Genomic DNA, 20,716 nt, shown 5'->3' on the forward strand with positions numbered 1-20,716 from the left:
GTGACCAAACCAAAATTTATACACATAGTGTAAAATACTATTTTAGTCCAAATATACTTCTATGGGTGGATTTCCAAACACTGACTTTGGAATGTTAATAAATCTCTAAAACAATTTGTTGTGGTGATCACCAAGCTCTGACTATAAATCACTCCTGACTGTCTCAACAAGAATGTCAATGTTATTTTAGTCCAGGTTGTTTAGTCTCTTGATGGCTTAGGAGTTGCTTTTGTGTTGATAGGTATGCTCTGGCTGCACTGAAAATTATTGCTCCTCAGCATAAACATTTTCTCACAAATCTGAAAAGGACGCAATAAGCCAAAATTTCCCCAGGGCTTGAATTATTTCTAAGAGAGAAGGGCTCACTTCAGAAGGGCAATAGAGTTCTGTTTGGTGTGATTTCCAAAGGCCATGATGTCTTCATGCAGCAAAAAAGACCATTAACGTGACTGGTGAAGACTCAAAAACATTGTGAGGTTGCCTAGGACAATAAGAACTATGCTTTCAATGTTAGAAATAGTGAAAAGGAGCCAATTCCATGCAACTATACACGGACAGATCTTAATTAGCATCCCAGGCTCTTGACTCAGAACATTTAGAAGTTTTTAAAAATTGGATTTCAACATTAGATAGACAAATGGGGAGAATTTTACTACTTTGAGTAAAACGCCATTAACGCTACTTACTTTACTAGATTGTTTAAGAAGTTAGTGAGGTAACATAAATGTATCCACTGTCAATCCTGCAAAACACTGGGTGCTCAGGAAGGTGTCTCCCTTTGTCCACACTTCCTCTTCTCTTCCAGTATTTAAAGGCTTTTAAGTTGAGGACTTAAGGTGAAGTAGAAGATCAACATTTAGAAGTGACAGAAAGAGAGATGTTAGTTTAGAGAAGGGAGAAGGAGATAGGAGAAAAAATACTGTGACACTAGGGCATCTAGTAGTGGGGCAGGTGGCCTCATCAGCAATGGAATCCCATTCCCGAAAGTGCTCAAGCCAAAGTAAGGTAATGACTGTCAGAGATGTTGTAGACTAAATTCCCAGACAGTGTCTAGGAAACACACCAAAATAACAGCAAAGTTTGCTCCTGGCTCTAGGATTGCAAAATGTATAAGGTGAAATATTATATCTATTCAAGAAATAGTTTTGAAATTATATTGGCCATATTAGAACTTCCAAAGATAGTCTTGTCTATAGCACTATCTCTGTTGTAAGAAAAAACAAACAAAAACTCTTGAATACTTTTCCCTCCTAATGGCAGATATTGTCTTTAGAGATAAATAACCATGTGTATGTTCTTACACTCATATGACCTTCATATGGAGACATGGGGTTTCTCCAAATGCCTAAATCCTTTGATAAAATGAGTGGTAATTATTACAAATCTTTACACTTTAAGGATTAACAACAAGGGTGTCATAGCATTTGTTATTCTGGCAACACTCAAGCTTAATCTTCCTTTCTTACCACAGACATGAGATTTTAAAAGTGCTGTCGTTATATTCTCTGAGACTCCACAGGAGAATCAAGATTATTGAGTTCAGTAAGAGAAATGACAAAACTATGAAAGACAGAATTTATTTGACAAATACTTACTGAGGATCTATTAGACACCAGATACCAAGCAAGCTACTAGAGTGACTGGTAGAGGAAGTTGCAGATAAGCAAAGAGAAGGATAAATTGGTGAGCAGGACAAACACGATTCTTGCTCTTACACTCCAGCAAAGAATAAAACAAGTAATTACCATAAAGTATCCTATGAAGTTGCAGGGCACTAATACAGTCTAGGAGCCAGAGGAGTTTTAGCTAGGCCAAGTGTGGGTGGGAAAATGGTAATCAAGAAAAGTTAAAAGACATTTAGAATGACTGAAGTATTGAATGAGACAAGAGATGAGACCAAAAGGTCGGTAGGAATAGCTCATAAATAGTATTGTAAGCTATATTAAGGAGTATGGACTTTATCTAAAGGGCAATGAGAAACCATTGTTTTAAAGGTGAGTAGGAGAATGGCATGATCATATTTGGATTTTTTAAAGATCCTTCCATCTGCAGTATGGAGGAGAGATTAGTAAAGACCTACACTGATGATGGGGAAATCAGCTGGTGGTCAATTATAACCATCCATGAAAGAGAAACCAATGTGTGGAAATGGAGATGGAGAGAAGTGGTTGGTCACAGAATATATTTTGAAGATAGGTCCAATGAGATTTGTTGATCTATTGGCTATGGGGAATCAGCAGAAAGGAGGAATCAGGGATAATTTGCAGATTTCCAGCTAGACATTTGGTTGGGTTATGGAGCCATTTCCCTGAGATTGAGAAATTGAGGGATGGGGGTAGGGGTAGTTAAGTTCATGGAGGGGGCAGCAAAGGATGAATTCACTTTTGGATGTGTTTAGTTAGAGATGTCTGAGACCTCTTAAGGGGAATGCTGAGTTAGCTTCTGGATATCTGTTACATGATCATGTTTAAGTGCTAAGCATCAGTGGAAAGGGAAATTTAAGGGGCAGGAGAAAGAGAATTTATATAACAAGGTCTCTGGGAGGACAGGAGTGATAGACCATGCACAGGTGGAGGGATTTACCTTGGATAAAGCTGAGGGTCACCTCTTTCAATGTGACAGCACGAAAGAGGAAAAAAATGGGTATAGATACAGGTATATTCATCCTTTTGATAGCAGGAAGTCAAGGAGGTTCCTGTCTGGTGACTTCTATTTACTCTAAAAAGAAGGAGATAAGGTCGTCCACTGGAAGGTCTGATGGAAACAGATCTGAGATTTATCCAGAGGAGAAAATAAACAAAAGATGCTGTGAAGAGCAGAAGAAAGAAACCAGAAGTATTGGGGTTATTTCCATCCAGAGTAGAAGGCTGATGTTTCTCTTCTTCTGGAGTTTGTTTTGAGAGTAAGTTTAGTGTTCCTTGTTCCTAGGGTGACATCACTCACTTGTGTCATGTTTCTGAAATTATTTAAGGTAACTTTTCTGGAACAAGTCACATGGCAAGTTTCTCCTGTATGGACCAGGCAGTTCTGAGTTTCTGTTGTTAGAGTCTAGTCGTATAAGTTTCTGTAAGTATGAACCTCAGAGCTGAAGCATGGTTGGCATTTTCTAGGTGACTTCCAAATGAGGGCATGAGCCCCTGCTCCAGTCTCACTTAGCTTTGCTTGAAACGTGGAAGAAGATACTATTGGAACGGAAATTATAATAAAGAAATAATTTACCTCCCATCCTTTGACTTGCTCCAGAATATTTCATTCTGGCAACTTCAACCTCAGCCACAATTCCCATGTTCTCTACCCTCCCAGCCAATATTTCTGTATCTCTGTCTCACCATGCACAGTCTCCAATGCCCTCGTTATCTGTTACTTTTCAAAAGGTCATAAATCACAAGATACATTACTGTTGTTCACTCTTCATGCATTCTTTGGGTACTTCTACACTGGTCTTGTTTTAATCTTCTTTCTCATTTCTTTCAACTTCACCTCTCAGCTCTTTGAATTTATCTTCCTACTTTATTTCCTTCAATCAGTTACTTTTCCTAGAGTGCTCTGTCATAGTCTCATTGCCAGCACTATGAAGGTTGATTCCATCACAAAGCAACTGGGATAGTATGAGCTTAAAAAATGAGCCCAGTGCTTACAGCAAAGTTAAAACATTCTAAATGGGCCATAATGGTGACCCATAGAAGAAAGTATCCCACATTTATGGATAGTGGAGCAATATCCCTGAAGTTTATTTAAGGCTGACAGGAGGGAATAGCCATGCATAATACTGAATTTCTCAAATCTAAAAGTAATTTTTTCATTCTTGCCTTAGACGGGTGTAATTAATGTAACCATGAGGTTTTTCTGGGTTTTAAATTGTTAGCTCTTGTTGTTTATTAATTTTTCCCTACGAAAAGCTTTTACTAAATTAATGGAGCATTAATAATCAACATTGTCCTGGATTTTAGAAAACAATAATTTCTACAAATATTACTTGTTGGTGGCATATAATGTGATACACATGATGTTGGGAAAATTACCTATATTATGTTTAAATCTTATAACACCCTGAAAGCTAAGTGCTAGTCTCACCATTTCATACAGGAGGAAATTGAGGCCTAGAGAAGTTAAATTATTTGTCCATATCATATTACCATGTAAGTTGCAAAGCTAGGCCCATCTGACTCCAAAAATTTATATTTTTTTCCACTACCCAGACAAATGTTAGCTGTTGTTAAGGCTGCCTATTAGATCAATTTCTAGGCATTGTCTAGAACAAATGTTTACTATTCCCTTTGCTTAGCTTCTAGGCATTCTATCACTGGCCCTATTGTCTGCAAATGAATAACCGTCATTAGTACAGCAAGCCTGACAATTCAGGGACTAACTGGTACCAGACACTGAACAGAAGTCAATAACCAGCTCAGAGCGCATCTCATAAGGCCTCATTGCATTTTTTGGTAACAAGTAACAAGGTTAAACTGCATTTTATTTATTTTTTTCTTGGTTAACAGTATTTAGTATTGGAAACCAAACTAACACATTTACAGCCACCTGATATGAGTTGAATGAGAAATTAAAGTCTTGAAGAAGCTCTAGTAATAAATACAATGGAATTCTAAAGTCCAGCCAAGGAGGTGTTTTCCTGGCATTTGGCTGTAGCCGAACATGGAAGAGAACTGACATATACACATATGAGGCATTTGCAATCAGATGGTTTCCAGATGGACACGTTCAACCACACGGAAGGGTTATGGCTACTACGGCAACTCCAGCGTTCAAGTTGTAAATAATATCCCCCAAATAAGGCCCATAACTAGGAAAGGCTTAGCTCAAAAGTTAACATTTTAAACTTTGGGAAAATAGATTTGTTTGTTTTTTTTAAGATCAATATTTTCTTCTCCTGAAGATGCCAATATTATATTCATAACAATCCTGTTTGCGGCACTAATACTTTGGAGGCCCTGGTTCCAAACGCCTTGAAATAAAGTCATGTTCCCTTATCATTTGATTATTCATTTACTTCCGAGTGAGTTTGATGATGATGATGATGATGATGGTGATGATGAGGAAGGAGAAGGAGAAGGAGGAAGTCATCTTACTGAGTGCTCCTATCTAGTCACTGTGCTGAGCACTGTACCCAATGAACTTTGGAAGGCTAGGCCCCACCCCAGAAATTCAGCGATAAATAAAATGCAGCTAAACTTTGCTATTTAATTGTTACCAAAAAAAAAAAAATGCAAGGAGGCTTTGTGAGATGAGCTCTGAGCTAGTTATTGACTTCCATTTAGTACTTAGTATCAGCACTAGCACCCTCATGCCTATGTGCCCACCATGAGCAGGAGGGCATTCTCAGTACTTGGCATGGGTTAAGTAAAACTTGGGATCCTCCCACTGGGACCAGATGACAATCTCAGGGGACAGAATCTACACAAAGGAGGCTCCAAGAGAATGAAGACACTACACAGAAAACCTCTAAGAAGCAAGAGAATGTGAACAGAAGACACAGCCTGGAGGACAAAATCTCTCGCTCACATATCACCACTTGGAGCTGGGAGTGGAAGCTGCCTGTCTCTGAAGATACCAAGAAAGGTTTTTTTTTTTTTTTTGCGGTACGCGGGCCTCTCACTGTTGTGGCCTCTGCCATTGCGGAACACAGGCTCCAGACGCGCAGGCTCAGCAGCCATGGCTCACGGGCCCAGCCGCTCCGCGGCATGTGGGATTTTCCCGGACCGGGGCACGAACCCGCGTCCCCTGCATCGGCAGGCGGGCTCTCAACCACTGCGCCACCAGGGAAACCCCCAATAAAGGATTTTAAAACCTGAGTTCTAAGTTGCTACACAGGAATGCAGCAAGAAGCACTAATATAATGAAAGATTGTTTTCAAAAGTATCTCCAAGCTATCAGAGAAAGGCGTTTGTTTGATTGAGCTAAAAGGCCGATGATTATTGAATACCTATTAAATATTCAGCACTGTGTTATGAGCTGAAGACGTAAAGAGCTATTCACAAGGACCCAAATCCCTGTGTGGGAGACACATTATAAACTGGTTATTATAAAACAATAAGCCTGTTAAATCCAGTGTCAGAGACACATGCCCAAGATGTTGTAGGAGCATAGGAATTGGACCAAATTCAACCAAACAGATCTAGGAAGATGTCCTCAAAGAGGAGACACCTGAGAGTGTTAAGTTTTATGGATCACAGAACTAAAACAAAAAATACCAGCTAAATTCACTTGTGTCAGACAGCAAAGTGGCTAGAAATATCTGAGTATGATTTTAGAATTGGGCATAGGATAGATATTACCAACCTGCTATCAAAACTTTTCATCACGTAAAAAAAGAATAAGAATACACATAAGACAATATTAGAATAAGAGCTGGTGAGAGTAAAATGATTGGGATTGGGTAGGTATGCGTTGAGTTCTGAACTGTTTTTGGCTTAAAAAAAAAAGCATAAGTAAATGAATGCAGCACAAAAAGATAGGGACTGTACAATGCTTTATTATCACCATCATTATTATTTATTTTATCTAATTTTACTACTGACACTGATAGGCTTTAAAAACTAGATTTCTTATGTCATTTTGATGCCAATTTCTATATACATAGATACAGACCTACTTGAAGTTGTAATAGTAATTTCTCCTTATCCAGTGAAACCGTACAGTGTTATCATCTAAGTGAAAACATTTGGCTCTTGTTCAGAAACTAGTATGTTTATAGCATTCTTTTATGGTATAGTAAATTCTTAGTTTGAAATTACTTCTGAATCAAGGATTTGGAGCTACACTTTTTATTGGAACCAATTAAAAGTAAAATATAGTAACCCCCCCAAAATGCTTTTTAAATTATTTCTGTATTCTCAATTAAATTTACACAGCTTGAAGCCCATAATTAGAAGGTGCCACTTAACGACTCTGTCATTCTCTTTTATTTCAGATTTTTCTCCTACAGAAAACATTTCTTCCTTTCTCTAAAAGAAAAACAAATCTCAAGAGATGGTGATATCTCTCTTCCTCCCAACTAGGACATTAACTATTTTCACCTTCCTTTCTCTAAGGTTCACTCTCATCATCCCTAACACGAGAGAAATAACATTACTCTGCCTTCCACATCAGAACAACAACAAAAAAACTTCACTTGAAAAGGTTTTAAGGGCATTTAACACAACAAAAAAAAGGAAGCCCTAGGGCTTCCCTGGTGGCGCAGTGGTTGACAGTCCGCCCCCCTATGCAGGGGACACGGGTTCGTGCCCCGGTCCGGGAAGATCCCACATGCCGCGGAGCGGCTGGGCCCGTGAGCCATGGCCGCTGAGCTTGCGCGTCCGGAGCCTGTGCTCCGCAACGGGAGAGGCCACAGCGGTGAGAGGCCCGCGTACCGCAAAAAAAAAAAAAAAAAGGAAGCCCTAAAATTACGAAATGTCCCAAACTATATTTGAAAAGTCATTATTCAGAATTTAGAATATATTTCCCCATTAGGACAATATTATAAATGGATTACTAGTAGGTTTACACACGGAGGACAAGGAGGTCGGTGGAGACTTGTCAAAAATACTGAAAAGAACTTTTGGAATTCCCAAGAAGTTCAGAGGTTGACAGCACTGGTTCCCTATATGCCAAATTACCCTTCAGAAATTGTGTAACTCCTAGAAGCATGAAACTAATGGGTATTTTTAGATCTAGAGAGGCAAAGGAGGAGAAAGAAAGATAGAGGGAGAGGAAAATAGCTTTTCACAAAGCCACTGTTAAAGAGTTAGAGGGGGCAAAGAAATGGGAACAAGGATTTTGTTGGCACAGTTGTAAAACAAGGGAGGAACTGATGAACTGGCACTAAATTGTTAGCAGTTTAAGTAAACAGGAGGTGTCTTTCCTCGCCTCAGGCAAAAACAAAGAATGCAAGCTCTCCACTGGCCATCTCTCCTGTCTTCCCATCCTTCACAGCCAAGTAGAATTGGCTTATTTCATCCCCTCTTCGGACCACCAAAATCAATTCTCCCTCCACTCCGCACCCGCACACCTCTCCAAAAAGACTCTGGTAGAGGTCACTGCGTTTTGTCAGAAGTTAGATTAAGCCTCAGCAGCCATGTGTTACCTCTTGACCACACCCTGCCTAAAATTCTCCCCTTGGATGGTTTTCCTGGCATCTTCTCTTCCCTCATTTTCCTCCTGTGCCTCAGGTCACACGTTTCCAGTCTGATATGCAGATCTTTCTCCTACTGCTGAGGGCTCGCAGGTCTCTACGCCTTTTCCTTTTGCCTCAGACCCTCCATGTAAACTCATCCACAACCACAGATTCAACCACCACCTCTGTGTTGGACTCCAGCTGTGTGGTGTGCTGTAGAGGACAGAGTGGGCTCTGGAGAGAGGCATGTTTGAGCTCTGCTCTTTACTAATGAGTGACTTTGGATGAGTTTTACTTAACTTTTGGGTAAGTTTTCATATCTTACCATCATGCATTGCTAGTGGAAACGTAAAATGAGACGGCCACTTTGGGAAACAGTTTGGCTCTTCCTCAAATCTTAAACATAGAGTTACCATATGGTCAAGAAAATTCACTCCTAGGTATATACCCAAGAGAATTGAAAACTTATGTCCACAAAAAACTTGTATGCGAATATTCATAGCATTGATATTCATAATAGCCCAAAAGTAGAAACAACCCAAATGTCCATGAACTGATCAATGGAAAAACAAAATGAGGTATATCTATACAATGGAATATTATTTAGCCATAGAAAGAAATGAAGTACTGACACATGTTTTAATAAGGATAAACCTTCTAAAAGTTATGCTAAGAAAGTCAGACACAAAAGGCCATACACTGTAAATTCCATTTATATGAAATGTCCAGAATAGGTAAATCCAATAGGTAGAGACAGAAAGTAAACTAGCAGTTGCCAGGGGCTGAGGGAAAGGAGGAATAGGGAGTGACTGCAAAGAGTTCAGGGTTTCTTTTCGGGGGTGATGAAAATGTTCTGGAATTGGGTTGTGATAGTTGTACAACCTTGTTAATATACTCAAAATCACTGAACTATACACTTTAAAAATGTAGATTCTAATGGTATGTGAGTTATACCAATTAATTTTTAATTAATTAAAAAATATGCCCTCTTCATTTTCCTAAACTACTACATCTCCTATATTTCCTTCCTTGGTTTATGGCTCAACCTTTCTCCCAATATTCCATGCCAGAAACTTGGGACTCACCCTAGATTTTCTGATGCCTTCTTTCATCATCCCTCCATGTCCAAGTCTGATTATCTGTCCGTGGAGAGTTTCTCATATACCTCCACTTCTTTTCCTCTCCACTGCCACTCCTGGGTTTAAGCTGTCCTTACCTTTCCCCTGGCCCACTGCAATGCTTAGTTGTCAGGCTTCCAGATTGACTCTTACCTCCTGTTTATCTCTCCTCTCTATTGGTGCCAAATCAGTCTTTCCAAATTATCAGATTGATCACATAACTTCCCTATCCAAAATTCTTCACCATCCCCTATCTACTCAATCTAAAGTCTTTGCTTGGCATACAAAGCCTTTCATGAATGACCCTCACTCTGTCCACCCATACCCTCACTCTTCTTTCTTCACCCTCGCTTTACCTTTTGCTGTAAAATGAACTTCTTTTTTATAGTGCCCATGTGATAGGGACTGAACGTTTGAGTCCCCCCCATATTCATATGTTGAAACCCTAATCCCCAATGTGATGTTATTTGGAGATGGGGTCTTTGGGAGGTAATTAACTCATGAAGGTGGTTTGTTTTTTAAGCCACCCATTCTATGATACTGTTGTTATAGAAGGCTGAACTAAGACATCATGCTTTGCACATATTCTTTCTTTTTTTTTAGAATGCCTCTCCTCCCCCAAGTATGTCTGCATGGCAATCACATACTCACTTCTCAAATGCCTACTTGAATTCTCCTCCTCCCTCCCAATTCTTCCAGGCAGACTTTAGCACTCAACGTATTGACTTCCTTTAGGCTTTGTATGATTTATGTTACTGAATGGTTCTGTCTCCCCAGAGACAGTTCTTAAGAACTAGACCCTGTCTCTTGTCTTTCTAGCCCCCAACACCGAAGTATGTCTGTTATCTTTATATGGTTATCTTTCTCTGCCATCTTATTCTTCCAACATGGTCTTCAAACTTCAAATTTGTTTCTTCTCCAATTTCATCTTTAACCTTATTCTTGTCTCAAACTTTTTCTTTTGATTATTGAATGAATTTACTTCTTTTATATTAACATGTCCATAATGGAATTTCAAGACATGCCTCCAGATTTGTAGTAGCACAGATTTATGTTAGAGAGAATAAACATACACCAAATACTTCTTCCAGTCATTTTCTCATCTATTTAATAAATACTTATTTCTGTGTCAAACAGTGCGATTAACACCATGGCAGAGATACAAGTATATATCAGGTACAGATTTTGATCTCAGAGACCTTAGGGTCTAAAGAGGCGACACACATGAACAGAAATTATGACACAGGGCATTATGAAAGAGTCATGAGAGAAGTAAAAAACAAGTTCTGACTCACAGAATTGAGCTGTGCCTTGAAGCATGAGTGAGGTTGCACTAAGCAGAGAAAAGAACACTGAAAAGAAAATGTTGCAAAGAAAATGACACTGAAAAAAGCAGATAGGTATGGAAAAGCAGGAATGCCAACAGAATGGTGAGGTCTTAAAACTGGACTTAAAGTACCTATGTGTTTATTTACTTACTCAACAAACATGGAGAGAGAGAGAGAGAGACTACCATGTTCTAAAGATCAGAACTAAAAGCCTCTGGTGGGATGAATTGGGAGACTGGGACTGACATATATACACTACTCTGTGTAAAATGGATAACTAATGAGAACCTACTGTATAGCACAGGGAACTCTACTCAATGCTTTGTGGTGACCAAAACGGGAACAAAATCTTAAAAAGAGTGTATATATGTATATGTATGACTGATTCACTATGTTGTACAGCAAGAAATTAACCAACATTGTAAAACAACCATACTCCCATAAAAATTAATTAAAAAGGCCTCTGTGATGGTCTATGTGACGTAATCCAATGTAGCCTTTTCCTGTGGGGTCTGTGTAGGCTTCACACATTTTACTAATTTAATGATTTCTGAGTATAGCTTAATGGTTAAGAGCCTGGATTCTAGAGCCAGACAATTGGGATCGAATTCAACTCTTGTGCTTTCTAGCTGTGTGCCCTTTAGCAAACTCTGTCTCTGTATCTTTCTCTATATGGTAGGATAATAGCGGTATCTCTGTTGGAGGGTTGTTATGAGAATTAAATGGGTTAATACAATTAAAGTGCTTATTCACTGGCACATAGTATATTCTCATAAATGTTAGCTACTTTTATTATTTTCCTGGCAAGTAACCAATAACTGCCTTCAACTTGTGGGATAAAATGATTCCTATATATGTCATCTCTCTCAAACTCATAAGTCACATATATCTTACCTATATATACACATTTTGCAAGAGAGAGAGTGATAAGGAGAGAGGAAGGAAGGAAAGAAAGGGAGGGAAGGAAGGAGGGGAGGAGGGAGAGAAGAAGGAAGGAAGAAAGAAAAAGAGAAAGGGAGAGAGAGAGAAAAAAAAAAGGGGGAAAGGAAGCATAGGCCGGAAATTTGAATAATGAAATAAGAACTAGTTTAAATTCCATTTCTACCAACTGTGGCTTAGTCCCCAAAATTTTTTAAATGAAGATTCTGTAATCAGCTACCTACTCTAATATTCATTATTTTGGAAGGATAGACCTAGTTGTCTCTAGACATACAACCCAACCTATTATATTTTTATTGTCAGTTACAGTCTATTTTTTTTAAAGAAATATTTATCAAGCACATAAGATATGTACTTAAGGGGATACAAAGACACATACATGCCCCCAAAGAGACCAGGAGAGTTCAGTAAATACATATAGAAATGCCAGCAGTATCTCGTGTGTACCAATGAGTCATGAATGGGATCCCAGTCCTGACACTGCATTCATTCCTCTGCAGAATGGAAATAAATGTCAGCTTAATAATATCCTCAAAAACAATTCTTGAGAGTGGGTATTACACAAAAACATTTCCACCAGAAGTTTTGCTGATGGATCTACTTGTCACAAGAAAGATGTTGAAGAGTTGAAATAGTAAGTGAAACCGAGCTGTGTGCTAAAATTAGAACAAGAACCTCATCGGCTTCTGTGGTAATTTGTGGGGATTTCACAAGTCTACATGTTCACACAGTTTTATACCCTTGCCAATCTTTATCTCACCACAATATCTTATCTTCAGTGACTTCTTTTCAACAATTGCTTCTAATTTCTAGTCCAGGAGATTGGACATGTATTTATTTATTTACCTTAGACCCTCTTTAACTATTAATCACATAAAACTTGAAGGTATTCACCAAGAACTTGGTAAAAAGATACTTCCTCACTACTAAATGCAACACAAATTAGTAATGGCATTTTAAAAACAGAAAAATACAAAAGAAAATGTTTAAATCAATCATTAACTTACCACTCCATAATAATGTAGTAAAACTTGGTTTGGGAGATAAAGGCAAAAACCCACCATAAAAACATCAATGACTAGCAAAAAGTACTGGAATATCTGAAGCAGTATCTCACTGAAAAATCAAAGAAGGCTCAAGACCAAAATATAGTACCTTCATGCATCTAAAGTAATGTGAAGGGAGTCCAGGTTTTGTAAAAGTGTTTCTGTTTTTCAGTAATTATAGGTTCTTTCCTAAAATCTAATTTTGATTTTGGATAAGGAGTTTTTAATTCAATAATGTGTTGTCTATAAAGTGCCAAACATCTGTTTTATAATGTATCCAAACCTCCATCTCTTCATTATAATATGGAACAACCTGAGTCTTTCCAATGAGTTTTTTGGGGTTTTGTTTATTGAGAACCATATTCACACCAAGGTGACTGAACAGATGTCATGCTTGACATCAGCAACATCCCACATAGATATGCTTGTGGGTCTTAACACAAAATCATGATTTCTGTAATAACCCAAGGACTCTAGCTCTGATGTTACAGCAATTAGATATGAAAGTATAGTGGCTGTACACACATTATAAACATTGTTCTCAAATGCCCTTCTCTTTTGCATTTTTCCCTTTATCTGAGAAAGCCTACTTAAAGACATACAAATAATAAACCACAAGTGTTAGCTTTTTCTCCAAAGTGAAGAGGGTGTATGTTAACAAGTTCTTCCTCACTCAGCATCTGCAGGTTATAAAATAGTGACCTCCTAAACAGAGATCTAACTCATAGATGTACTTTTTTGTTAGGCTCACACAGGATTGGCTCTCACAAAAGTTGCAAAAATGTACAAAACCCAGACTTCCACTTGAAACAATCCAGTTTTCTAGATTCTTGTGGAAACATCAGATCTACCGGCTTTAGGGCTGCATTCTTACGAGGGAACATGTGTTTGGAACTGAGTAGCAACTGCCTCCCAGTTCCCCAAAGTCTCCACTACCCTCTATTGTCTCCCCAATCTGAGGCCAAGTGTCATGGCCATTTATCATCCCACTATGTGCCTTTTCTTTTTTAGTACATTTAAGAGGAAAGTGAAATATCACTTGTCCCAAAGAGAATTCTTTTTATCCCTAATCCACATCACTTATTCCGGTATCTTCTTGGCCCTGCAAACATTTGCCTTTGCAAGCCCCTACCTCAGGCCCACCAGGCTGCCCCCTGACATCACAGATGCTAAGGAGGACTCTTCACAATGTTCCTATTTTTGGATTAGACAAGGAAGAGTCACAAGCCCACTACTATGCCTTCTGACCTATTTCCATTAAAAGAGTAGGTTCAAACTGCAAGACAAACCCTTGCCCAAGCAAGAAAGTAAGTTTGGGGATTTCTATAGCATTTGTCAACGCTGATCAGGCTAATAAATTCTTATTTATTTCCACTTACAATATGTTTAAAATGTCCAGATGACCTCCAACTTTTGCAATTTCCACAGATTTCTATGTTTTTCTTTTACAGAAAAGTTCTTGGGGAATTCCCTGGTGGTCCAGTGGTTAGCACTCCATGCTTCCACTGCAGCGGACCCTGGCTCCATCCCTGGTCGGGGAACTAAGATCCTGCAAGTTGCACAGCACAGCCAAAAGAAAAAAGAAAGAAAAGTTCTCATAATCAACAAAACAGATGTTCACTAACGATTCCCAAAGAGCATGGGACTTGGTGCCAATGCCCTCTCAACACTTTACTTTGTAGATTCTGGAAAGATTATGGGAAAATAGAATGTATACTGGGATAGCTATACAACAAATATGTACCTACTCATGCTTAGAGGCAAATACATTTTCAGATTCCTCACACTACAGTAAGTATCTAGTTTCACTCTCTCCCACTTCCTCTCTCTGCTGCTTTGGATTTGTTGACTACAATTAGTGACAGCTTATTCCTCCCTGTCAGATTCAAGTAACTCACAGGTACTATGGACTTCTCAGGATAATTTCCTGTGGATAATTCCGAAGATCATTTCCAGCACTTAGACAATAAGTCACTTGGATGACTAGGAACTACACAAGTTGAGCTGGTATTCTTCCTTTGTTGTTGTTTATGATTGTAAAGAAAGAAACCAGCAATCAGGGGAGGGTTATTTACTAGTCAGTGCAGCTGCAAGGATTAGCCTCTAAACACCTGATTTCATCATTTTGCTCATTCAAGTCTTCTGATGGAGCTTTTTTTGTCTATTCAGAGAAACTCTGTAGTTCTAATAGAAAAACAGCTTGTGGTACAGGAGAGACAGAGAGATGTTTTTCCACTTTTCAAGGGGACCTTTTGTTTATCTGGTTAACAGCCTCACTTTATAAAGGAGAAGCCCAGGACCAAAAAGATAACATAATCTGCCCAAGTTTAAACAGTGAGTTAATGGGAGAAAGGAAAATATGCCATCACAGTAGAGCTTCCATAGAATCCAGGCTCATACTGGGTGGGGTCCCTGGGACATAAAAAGTGCATGTTTCAGAGGCTGATTTTGAACTAATCCATCTGCTTAAGAAAGTGTGAGTTTTCTGATACGAAGCAGCTCTTTTGCCATTTAGATATGGAGAAATGAATCAGCACTGATGATGTGGAATTTCTGTTCACCAGTCTGATTTCAAGGGAATTTGACTCTCTGATTTTGCAAAAACTATTCCAACCTAATCATCTCCCTTCGTCAAAATAATTTTTGTATTCAGGGGTCTAAAATGATAACGGAGGTTTTAAATCCCTGGTTGGTGGATGCTGGGCATCAGAAGCAGTTCTGGGTACCTCTGAGATGAGTAAAGACGTGTAGTGAAGGTGAAATGAGAAGGTAGAGCCTTGGAACTCAAAATTCATCTTGGCACATCTGGCTCTCTGGCTCTGATGCTTGGATCCTAAACCCTGTCCAGTCATTTACTCTTATCACGTGGAACCCCACATATTTTCTTGGTTACCTTTGGTCACTCAAACTTTGACTTCTCTTTTTAAGTCTTCTAGAAAAGAGCTGCACATGCTCCACTCCCCCAGTCTAAACTCGCTTCTTCAACACCGCTACGGGCTTTGAGACTCTGTTCCTGTTCTCCCAGGTTGGGGACCAAATAGTCTACGAATTGCAGCTCTCATTGTCCTTGTCCTCAAATTCCATTCACATCAGACAGCAGCAGCTTTTTCAAGAGGGATAATGATGGAGCAAATACTTCCCACATTCCCAGCAATTTGTTTTTGGCTCAGGTGGCTCCAATCTTAACTCCGGGGGAAAGGATTTCTCTACTTTACAAAAAGGGATTTTTGTATTCAGGAGGAACCTGCCTCTTATTAAATATTTGAAAGAAATTCAAGGAGGTTTCTGGGCTCAGATGGACAAACTGCCCAGTGAAATGAAGGAGAACCTATAGAAAATGTCCAAGCCCAGCATAGGAGCACATCATCCTTCTGCATGGCCTTCATACTTTGCTCTGTAGTGTGGACTCATGAAGCCCAGGGCTGACAGAGAGCCAGGCCTGGTGCTGCCAGCTGATCTTGTCCCTGTGCTTCCAGGCTCCCACACACCCCTCAGGGCAGTTCTCCCACACGCAGTGTTTGCTCACTGGGGAGCCCTTTCCCCAGCTCCACTCCTTCAGGAATCAGTGACCATAAACATAGCTACTTTGAGGGGAAGAGCAGTTTCTAGGATAGAGACTTGTATTAGTTTGCTCCTACTGCTATGACAAGATATCACAGACTGGGTGGCTTAATAGAAATTTCTCATAGTTCTATAAGCTAGGAAGTTCAAGATGAAGGTGCTGCCAATTCAGTACCTGGTGAGACTCTCTTCCTGGCTTTCAGCCTTCTTGCTGTGTCCTCACATGGTGGAGAGCAAGAGCTCTGGTGTCTCTTCCTATAAGGGCACAGCCCTATTGGATTAGGCCCCCATGCCTAAGGATTCATTTAACCTTAATTACCTCCTTAATAGGCCCTATCTCCAAATACAGTTACATTGAGAGTTAAAGCTTTAACATATGAATTTGGGAGCACACAATTCAGTCCACACCAAGGCTTTTAACCAAGAATCAGAGATTTGTAAAACCCCTGACATCATATGCAGAATTTTGTTTTTGTGCCCATGAGCTTCTTTCTGAAGAGAGTGTCTCAAAGGGGCCTGTGATCAATAAAAGTTAAAGAACCACTGCTCAAACACAGAGAATGATTGCCCTAGAGGATTTCAGAAGACACAGGAAAATCCGTATTCCCTGAGGTTGCACCATCTGATGTCATTTTTTTATATCTTAAAACAGATAAAGTTGCCTAATGCAGAAGGAGAGGAAACACGACATTATTCCCTGATTCTCACCACCAGCTTTTTAGAGTCACAAAAATTTGAGATACAGAAATTTTCACACCCTCCCAAGAGTCCATGAGCCACCTTAGACTTAATATCCAATTAAAAAACATAAGGTTTCCTTTTTGCAGAGGCATCTATGCCCCTGTCAAGGTCTAGAAATACTACCCCTACTCCTCCCTGTGAAGTTGCTTCCTTCATACCACTTCGTTCACCTCCATTACCCTTCAGTACCTTGGTCAGACGCCACCAGCCAGGGAAGTGGGGGGTAGGCACTGTTCTGTGTGGTCCACCAGCTTCATAAGACACTTCCCACAGGGCAGGGCAGCCGAGAGGAGTGCTCTGAGGCTGCATCGACAATGATATAATTCTAGCCACGCCACAAAAACACTGTCAAATGGTGTCCTTTCAAATAGGGCGTATAACGCTTTAGACTGATGACATTTTGTTGGCTCACAAACCACAGCAGTTCAGACATTAGTGCAGTGCAGTTCTCAGACTAAAGAAATTGATAGTATGTGTAATCTCTGCACCATCTCAAATGGGACTTTGTGTGTGTTTAATGTCTTTCTTCAAAAGAGATTAAAGGGCAATAATCTAACTTTGCCCTATAAAATAATTCTGGAAAAGAGAATTAATAGTATTATTTCTATGTTATAACTAAATGGGAATTAAAGGAATTAAGTAAATATTCAATTGGTTAATCTATCCATCAATCAACAGGCATTTATTAAATAACTTGTTTTTTTCTCTTTTTTCCCCCCTCTGGGTGATGTTTAAATGCTACCTTTTAATATAATTAAAAATATAATTCTAACAGCAAAGGACCTGATTCTTACCTTCTCAGGAAAAAAAAAAAAAAAAAAAAGAGTCTGTTTTATGTTCAGTATCCCAATCCCGGGTCCTTTATTGTTTCAACAAATATCAACTGAGCACATACCTCTACCTTCCAGACATTATGCTAGGGCCAGGGTATCCAGTGGTGAATAAAACAGATCAGGTCCCTGTCCAGTGGACTGTACAATTTACCAAGGGAAACTAACATCAAACAAATAGACAAGTTGGCATATCATTACAAATTTTTATAAAAGCTATGAATGAAAATCCAAACCAGATGGTAAACTAGAGAATAAGAGGGATTATTCTAGGTGAGTGATAAGTAAAGATCTCTTTGAAAAGATAATACTTAAGCCAAGAGCCAAAACTCGGAGATTAATTTAGAGAAAGATGTGAGGGAAAGAAAGGCTTGAAAACCTGGCTGGATCATAATTACATTTGCCAAGTTGGAGAAGGTTGACTGGACGGAGAGAGTGGGTATACTGGAAGAAATCCAATGCTTAAGATGCCTTAATGTTAACACGCCTGTGAAACTCCTGTGTGCAGGTCTCAAGAAGCTATTATTTATACAAATATGGAGCTCCAAGAAAAGTTCTGAGATGGAATTTAAAATTGGGAGTTAACCCCATGTGAATAGCATTTAAAGCCATAAGAATGGTTCAGATTCCTTAGGAAGAAAGTATAAAGAGAAAGGACGAAAGAGTCCAGGCTTAAGCCTCAGGCATTCCAACATCTAAAGGTCAGAGAGAAGAGGCAAAGCAGCAAAGCATCTTAAGGAGCAGTTGTCAGAGGGGTAGAAGGAAAACTTAAATCATTTTGTGCCATGAGGCCAAGAGAAGAACATACTCGTGGAAGTTAAAACAACCAACTATGTTGAATGCTACTGAGAGGTCAAATAGGAGAAGGATGGAAAACTATCTGCTTTAAAATTTTTGCTACAAGGAGATCACTGGTAACCCTGACAAGAGCAGCTTTAGCGGAGCTGTTGGCAGAAGTCACGTTAGTGTAAGTTGAAGAGTGAATGGAGGATAAAGAAACAAAGACAGCATGTGTAGAATGTGAGTTTATTGAGTTTGTCTAGGATTAGAATGAAGAGAAATTGGCAGATGATGTGGGGATCAGGGGGTTTTTTATAAGATGAGAGTTGCTGGAACATACCCGGGATGCTGATGGGGATGATCTAGTAGAGAGGAATACGTTAAAGATTCAGAAGGAGGAAGAGATAATTGAAGGTGAGGGCATGGGTGCCAGTTGTAACAAGAATGAAGAAAGAAGGAGAACATGGTTGCAAACACAGGTAGAGTATATACAATTGGTAAGGGTAAGAGGAAGGAGAATAACATCAATCAGAGGCATATAATCATCAGGTTGGCAGCAGGAGTTTATCTAATCTACCTGCTTCCAATACCCTCAGATCTCCTTCCTGAGTTTTTGAAAAGGAGAAAATGAAGAGAGAAATGAACTCCCCAAGTCCCAGAGGGAGATGTCCCAGGATGAACCGTCCCATGACTTAGGATCTAATGATCCTTTTTCCTGCTCCAGTAAACAATGTGGCCCTAATTCCTTGGAATACTGCTGTTGTACTATGAACAACTAACAGTAAAAATACTGTTAGGTAAATATCTGTATTCTTGCCAGACAACATTTGATGCTCTTGCACACCAAAGAGTGCTGTCAGCTTGTGTTGTGAACCACTCAGCTTGGCTTTTCGTGAACCTTATTCTGAATGACTAGTCATTTTACATCTTATTTTTGCCCTGGTGATGATGCAGTAGCATTTCATTAAGAGTATTAGGTTGTCACTACTTACTGTTCAACAGCAGTTACGGAGAAGAAATGTCGTCTGTAAATAATCTGAAGTTTTTTGAAGGCATGTTAGAGTAAGATTTGTAACTGACTCATATGGATCAGGGTTTCTCAAATTTGGTACGATTGATACCTCAGCTAGATAATTCTTTGCTGCAGGGGTCCAGCCTGTGCATTGTAGGATGTTTAGCAGCATCTTTGGCCTCTACCCACGAGGTGCCAGGAGCATTCCACTCCCACCCCCAATAGGGACAGCCCTAAACCGGCAGACATCGCCCAATGTCCCGTGGAGGGTAAAACTGCTCCTAGTTAGGAACCATTGATATAGACAGATGTCATAACATCAAAATGGAAACTGAAAAAGTCAATCAAACACTTAAAATTTTTTTCTAGTATCAGAATGTCTGCTTTTTGTGTAGACAAATGTCTGACTATTTGAATTTTTCAGTTTTCAAATGAATCTTAGATATCTTCAGCAACAACAAACATTTGAACAAACACATCTTCTAGACATCATCTCAGCTTGAGTTTCAATTCTTGAACCAACTGGCAAGATTTAACATGGCAGAATTTGATTCAATTTACAACATTTCAAAGCTTTCTAAGTCTAAACTTGTTCCTCACTCTACTAACTGGCATATTTTGATGCTTGTTTTATTCCTATGTTAATTATTTGGAGTTTCATTTTATTTTATTTTTGCTGTTTATCATAAGCTGTTTTAATCCCTTTTGGATGATATCAGATGATAAATATTTATGAACAGAGGCTTTTTTTTCAATATGTGAATAAAGAATCCTATTTTGCGAGAACAGTTCACTTCCTTTCCCATTGTCCAAATACTGGCTCCCCTTGAATAATCTCAGGATGATTCTATATAGAATGCATTGCCTGTATTACAGTTTTTACTTATAAATCATCCACTCTGTTCCCTTGTTACTCTGCAGAGTTGTTCCAGGCAGGGAGTGATGCTCAATGTGAAACTATTAGAGGTGATTTATTCTCCTACCAGCTCTATCACTTACTGGCAAATAGCTTATGCTTCTGGGTCTCATTTTTTTCACATTCAAATCCAATTAACATTTACTGAGAGGCAGGTAGTTTGGCCAAGTCAATACTTGACAGGGCCTCAAAGGCTGTTTTGTGGGAGGGTGTGTCTGCTCCATATGGCAACAACTTTTGAGGATCAAGAGGTTCTCAAACAGCTTTTCGTTTTCATAAATGACCCAGTAACAAGCAGCCATGAATTTTGTTAATCTTTCTTGAATCATAGCCTTTCC

The 20,716-nt window shown here is 39.2% G+C and overlaps 1 protein-coding gene across 1 annotated transcript in view; it reads right to left on the minus strand.

The window, feature by feature from the left end:
- RASGRP3 (RAS guanyl releasing protein 3) overlaps positions 1-20,716 on the minus strand; it is a 106,300-nt gene that overhangs the window by 46,508 nt on the left and 39,076 nt on the right. The gene's annotated exons all lie outside the window — the stretch shown is intronic.

Source organism: Tursiops truncatus, chromosome 14, assembly GCF_011762595.2.
Source record: "Tursiops truncatus isolate mTurTru1 chromosome 14, mTurTru1.mat.Y, whole genome shotgun sequence".
NCBI lineage: Eukaryota > Metazoa > Chordata > Mammalia > Artiodactyla > Delphinidae > Tursiops > Tursiops truncatus.